Genomic DNA, 6,594 nt, shown 5'->3' on the forward strand with positions numbered 1-6,594 from the left:
GCATGGAAGTAGCGATGATTTAGCTAACAGTCAGTTAAGATTTAATAATGTAGGTTCCCTATCTCTACCCTTGTTGGCAGCTAGTGAGTGATGGCTGGCTGTTACCAAAAGGTAAATATTCTCACTCACATTTATAAAACAATTCTTATACCTAAACTGGTCACCCAATACAAATAAATATTTTCCCAAATATTGGTAATAGGAATCCTACTGGAATCTCAAAGCCAGGAAAGACTGCAGCTAATTTCTGTTTTATGCAATGCATGAACTAGTTGTATACTTTTGCTAACACTTGGCTATCCAAGTGTACTAGAGGTTGATTCCTGACCAAGGTTAGAACTTCAGAGGCCAACACGTAGCTTTTCTTGCCTATGTTACCCTTCAGAACGCTTCAGTAATAAAAATCGTAAGTCTCATATTTATGTCATCTTTACAATGTCTTATAGGTTTTAAGACACTTTTGCATGTATTTATAATTTAATTCTCTCCATAAGTCTGTGAATGAGGCAGGAAAATTAAGTATTCCACTTTATAGATTAGCTAACAAAGCCTCATCGAGGTTAATGCAAATTAGCTTGAGGTCTTTTAGAGATTAATTAATGAGGTCAGAAAAGAAGTCAGCTCTGATTCCTAGTCATCTCTGAGTCACAGCACCATTAGGTAAACGATTACATAATCTTGTATACCGTTCTCTTTCTTCTGCGCTCTCTATTTAATGTTTTTTTGTGTAAAGCTTGTTTTTTCAAATCTGCAGCAATCCTCAAAGACTGAGTCCCAGATTCCCATTTCTTCAGGCTGCATCTAATAGTAAAGATGCCCCATGACCAAAAGTCCTTTGCGTGTCAGTTACCTGTCATTTGGACCACACTCTCCAGGCTTCAGAGGAGATTAAGAAAGAAGTGGTGTTTATTTAAGTGAATGAACCCTCCTTTATAGTTGGATAAAATGGGAACAGTGTTCTATTTTCACAGCATTTCGGTGAGAGATTAAAGAGTCATCTGGGTAATTTAACCACTATAGAAAATAAGTCTGGATATTTCAGGCCTGCTGAGTAGGTTTTCCTGTGGTGTGAATTCTCCGTATTGTTCTCTGTCCTAGCCAAACTGATGAGACAGATGTTGAGTGTGACCTTCACAATGCGCTGCGGAGAAGATGCCACCGAACATGGACATCCTATGCCCTCTAAATAAAACAGAGCAAAAGAACCAAAACCAAAACCAAAACAAAACAAAAAACAAATAAAACAAAGCACACAAAAATTCATACCCAAAGATGGATGTAACTTTATTTTTCCGACTTTTTTTTGCCCTTTCTGTAATGCAAGAACAGTCTTGGAGTCAGATTTCAAGTTTTGACCTGTAGATGCTTAGAGATACATACAATTCATAGCTTAAAGAAGAAAAACTATCCAAAAAATGCAACTTCTAGGGATAGAAACTTTCTATGACTCTATCTCAATAGCTGTACTTGTAGTTTTCAAGTTGGCTTTGGCTGTTTTCAGGGCGGGTTCTCTGTTCCTACCCCATCTATTCATTTTCTCTCCAGCAGCACTGTTCAGACAGAAGAAGACAACTGTCACAGGTTGTGAGGTACCCAGCGAAGCGAAAGGATTGGGTTCATTCTGTCTCCAAGTCCGCGCTGTCCTGCTCTCCTCTGCCACACTCACATGGGGAGGGGCAGACAGGGCAGGAGCGGGAGGAAGAGAGCGTGAAGGGACGAGAGGGAGGAGAACAAAGCAATTGTTCAGGCCTCCTTTCTTATTCCTTTCCTCTTGTCCTTTGATGGATGTGTACCAAAAACATCCACAGCCTCCACATAGAACAAAACGTTTCCCGCCCATTCTGTTTTATCCTGCATCAGCTCATTGTCCTTTCCTTGACTTTACCTCCTGTCCTCCTTGTAAACTCAGTGCACCAATAAATGCGAGCTGCTTTCTATCCCCATTCAAGCTCACTCTTTTACTGCATACCCACAACTTAGTTTCCCTGAGCATTTAATCTGGATGAGGAAATATCTGCAAGGCCACTTGGCAAGACATGAGATTTTCCATTCTTTTTAAAAACTAATGAAAAGGCAATTATTGCCCTGCACTGTTCTGTGTAAGCCACAAAGAACCATTTCTCCACTTCTTGAACAGAATCCTTGGCTGCTGCCTTTTATCTTCAGCGACTCCCAGTTTCTTGGCCTCGTGTTATCTGATCAACACTGGGAAAACAGACTTTGGGTCTCAGAAAATAACTGCATTTCTTAGATGGGAATATCCATCATACGGAGTGAAAACATTCGCTGAATGTCCAGTGTGTGTCAGAAACTGAAGGATATGGATGCAGTTGAGACAGTACTTATACAAATAAATGCCAAAATTTCCATTTGTGAGACTCTCAATCAAAAGAAGAATAGAGGAGAACAGTTTGTAACTATCTTGGAGAGTGCAGGGGAAACTTTCTAAAAGGACCGAGTTCTATGTGGTAGGTTTTGGAAAATGTGAGCTTGTCAGATGGATAACAGGGAGAGTGCGGGTGCTGGGGGAAGGGTAGAAGAGGAAATGCTATTTGTAACAAAAGTCAAGGCCAGTTCCTTACAGGTCTTTGGTGAAAATGACCATATTTCTAGTTAAAAATGTCACTTCAACTTGACTTAAATAATGGATTTGAATGCAAGTTTGGGGAACAATTATGTATCTAAATTATAGCTATCTAACCGATTTGCAAGACCAAATCTGTATCAGCAAGCATCTGTTTTTGTAAATAAAATTTTATTGGAATACAATGACAGCCACTTGTTTAAGGTGGTCTTTCACACTTTAGGGAAGAATTAAGTAGTTATAACCCCATAGCCAAATATATTTACTATCTTGCCTTTTCAATAAAACTTTGTTGATTTAAATAGTGTATTAGAAAATGATGATTTAAAATAAACTGGGAGCAGTGGGAATGGAGACGAATGAATGATACAAAAACTAATCAGGAGGAAGTGAGGAATTTGGTGGCTCTCTGAGGTGGAGGGAAGGGCAGAGATGTGAGTGTTATCGGGATCTTACAAGTTTTCTTTGTTTCTCCATTGATACCATTTCAGTATCATGTCTAGTACAAAGATGTAAAAGAAGTTGTCTTTATCCTTAAGGAATTTTGTGTCTAGTAGAATGGATAATTTATACACACAAAAAATCTTTATAACAGGTTAAAAATAAAGAGGTCATGGAATTAAAGTGGAGAGACGATGAGTTCCCTTGAAAGTTTGCCTAGCCAGAGTAATCAGGCAAGATAAAGAAAGAGTGTCTAAGTTGGAAAGGAGATAGGTCAAATTGCTACTGTTGCAGATGACATGATCTTATATGGATAGTACTGCAAAGACTTCATCAAAAAGTTATTAGAACTAATAAACAAATTCATCACAAAATCAATATACAAGATAGCAAATGAACACAAATAATTTAATTTCAAATTAGGCAATAGATTTAAATAGACACTTCTCAAAAGAAGGCATATAAGTGATCATCAGATATGTACAAAAATGCTTAACATCACTCTTCATCAGGGAAATGCAAATAAAATCACAATGAGCTAGCACTTCGCTCCAGTTAGAATGGCTATTAACAAGACAGACAAATGGCAAATGCATTTAGAACAAAGGGAGTTTTACGCACTGCTGATGGGAACATGCTTTCATATATTTATTATACAGAACAGAAGCCACTCAAAAAATTGATCCAGCAGTCCTATTACTGGGAATATAAGCAAAAGAAGTGAAATTGGTGTTTTGAAGGGACATCTGTCCTCTCGTGTTTATTGTAGCACTGTTTACAATGGCCAATAAATGACAACAAAATCAGTGTCCATCCACTGGTAATGTCTAAAGAAAATGTAATACATATACCCAGTGAAGTACTACTCAACCATTAAAAAGTGAAATCCTGTCATTTGCAACAAGATGAATGGAACTGTAGTTCATTATGTTAAAGGAAATAAGCCAAGCACAGAGAGGCAAGTTGGCATGATCTTACACATTTGGCATCTTAAAAGGGCTGACCTCCTGGATATTGAGAGTGGCATAGTGGTTACTAGAGGGAGGGTAGGGTAGGATGGAGGGCTTGGGAAAAATTTGATCAAGAAGTACTAAATTATGGTTAGGCAGAAGAAATAAGTCCTGGAATACTATTGCATTGTGGGGTGGCTACAGGTAAGCAGTACTGTGTGTCTCAAAAATTCTAGAAGAAAATACTTTAGGTGTTTTCACAAGATGGGATGATAAATATTTGAGGAGATAGATATATTTACACTAATTTGAACATTATACTATGTCTACATGCATTAAAACATCACATAGTCCTGCATAAATATTAATATTATTTATATCAATAAAAATACTTAAAATTAGCCAGGTGTGGTGACTCAAGCCTGTAATCCCACTACTTGCGAGGCTGAGGTAGAAGGATTGCCTTGAGTTCAAGGTCAGCTTGGACTACATAGTGAGTTCAAAGCCAGCCTGAAGTACAAAGTAAGACCTGTTCTTAAAAAAAAATCCACATAAGATTAAAATTTATTAAAATTAAATTAAAAGAAAGAAGTTCAATGAAATTGTTTACTTTTCAACAAAAGACAAGAGGCCAGGGCATGTGACATTTCTACAGGAAGTATGGTATAGTAGTTCAGCTATGTCTAGGCTTGTCTCCTATTTGTTTAAACTTTTATAAAAAGTTTATTTATTTACTTTTCTAATGGAGAAGTCAAAATTATGTATCTTTATCATGAACAACATGATGTTTTGCAATATGCATAAGTTCTGGAATCCTAAATTACACTAATTAACATATATATTATTGCATGGAATTATGACTTTTTCAAGTTGAGAAAAATTAAAACTACAGTCTTAGTGATTTTCAATAATACAATAAATAGTTAAGAACAGCCATCTCTGACTCTTATTTGACTTTTCTTTCTCCATGTCTTTGTTTTCTTATTTGAATGTAACAATTGTGACAATTCCTACAATTAGTACTAATTGTAACTATTTGATGTGATTCTTAACCGCATTAATATGCAAAACAGTGCTTGCTCACTGGCCAGTGAGGTTGAGTAAATGTTATTGATCATTATTCCTAATTCATAGCTCAGTGTTTGATATCTGAGAGATTTTGTTGAATGGGGGAACTCATATGCCTAGAATGAGTGAGTAGTTTGAATGCATTATTAGAGATTATCGTCACAGCACACCTGGGGGAAGGTATTCTTGCTGATTTTAGAGAATAGAAATGGGCTCTAATGGTCTCTGCACATAGAGACCTACCAGCCCTGTGTATGGGGGAGTAGGTGGCAGAGAGAGAATTTGAAGTGATGAGAGTAATGGATGGAGTGAAGCTCTGCAGATGACAGGAGAAAGATTAGGTGGAAAGTGAAGATATGTAACTTCTTTCCTGAGTGAACGAAGAGAAACTATGGAGCCCAGATACATAGTGAAGTGGAAGGAAGCAACCATTAGCCAAACAGAAGGGGGCAGAATGGGAATCCTGCTGCGTCCACGTTCTTGAGCTTACATGACTAGAGGAGCGGTGACGCCATTTGTAGAGACAGAAATGGGCAGATTTGTTTTTGATGGTGTGACTGTGTGGAATAAGTTTTAGATATAGAGCGTTGGATGGTTCCCAAACATTGAACAATCAGTTGGAAATGTACTGGAGTTTGTAGGGGCGGGTGGGGACTGGAGATCAATGTGTACAAGTCATCTGCCAAGAGGTGAGGGTTGAAATCATGGCCATGGTACCCCCCAAAATATAAATAAATAAATAAAAGAAGAGAGACTCAGTCCCATAGGCAGGTTCTTGCCTAAGCATGAACAAAGGTTGGCCAACCAGCACCCTGTGGCTGACCTCTGATACATGTTCCTCAATGATCTGTGGCCTTGGGCTTTTTCATTGGCCAATGAAAATATGGTAAGTGATCAAGTAGCCATCTCTCAGGGTCTTTCTGGGCGGATGAAAATTTGTAACTAAAGAGAAGGAAAACTAACATAGGAAAAGAGAAGATGGGAGGAAGAAAGATGGATCTAAAAATGTTGGCTCTTTCTTGGCTCTTGGGGCTGGCCACAGATCCAAACATCTCCTGCCCATACGAGGCACAGAGCTTTGGACATTAACTGAATCTGCTTAAAACTACCCTCTATCCCATGCAGAATCCAATTCAAGAGCATGCATTTGGGGAGAGAGGGTCATAAACACATCATAAACTCTAACTGTTCCAAGAGGGGATTATCTATAAATAACAGCGGTTATCTCCAGGGTGTGAGACATAAGCCTCATGGAGGGGTGGAGAGGAAATCTCAGTGCTCAGCTTCCTGGGCATCATTCTGAGAGGTGAGAGGCAGACGCTCACATATCAGCTCTGGTAGTCACATACCCATTTCCTCTGGCAGAGCCACTGCTGCTTTCACGGGGCTCCTCCACTTTGCTGAGCAATGGAATAAGGCTACTGGGAGAAGAATATTAAGATTTCCGTTTCCAAATATGTCACTGGTGAAGCTTCTTTTAAAATATTAATTGTGGCAATGTTGGAGATGCATAAAAGAACTGACAATCATGCTTGTTCAGACCACAGAAGG

This window comes from Chinchilla lanigera, unplaced genomic scaffold (genome assembly GCF_000276665.1).
Source record: "Chinchilla lanigera isolate Chin_1 unplaced genomic scaffold, ChiLan1.0 scaffold00004, whole genome shotgun sequence".
Lineage (NCBI taxonomy): Eukaryota > Metazoa > Chordata > Mammalia > Rodentia > Chinchillidae > Chinchilla > Chinchilla lanigera.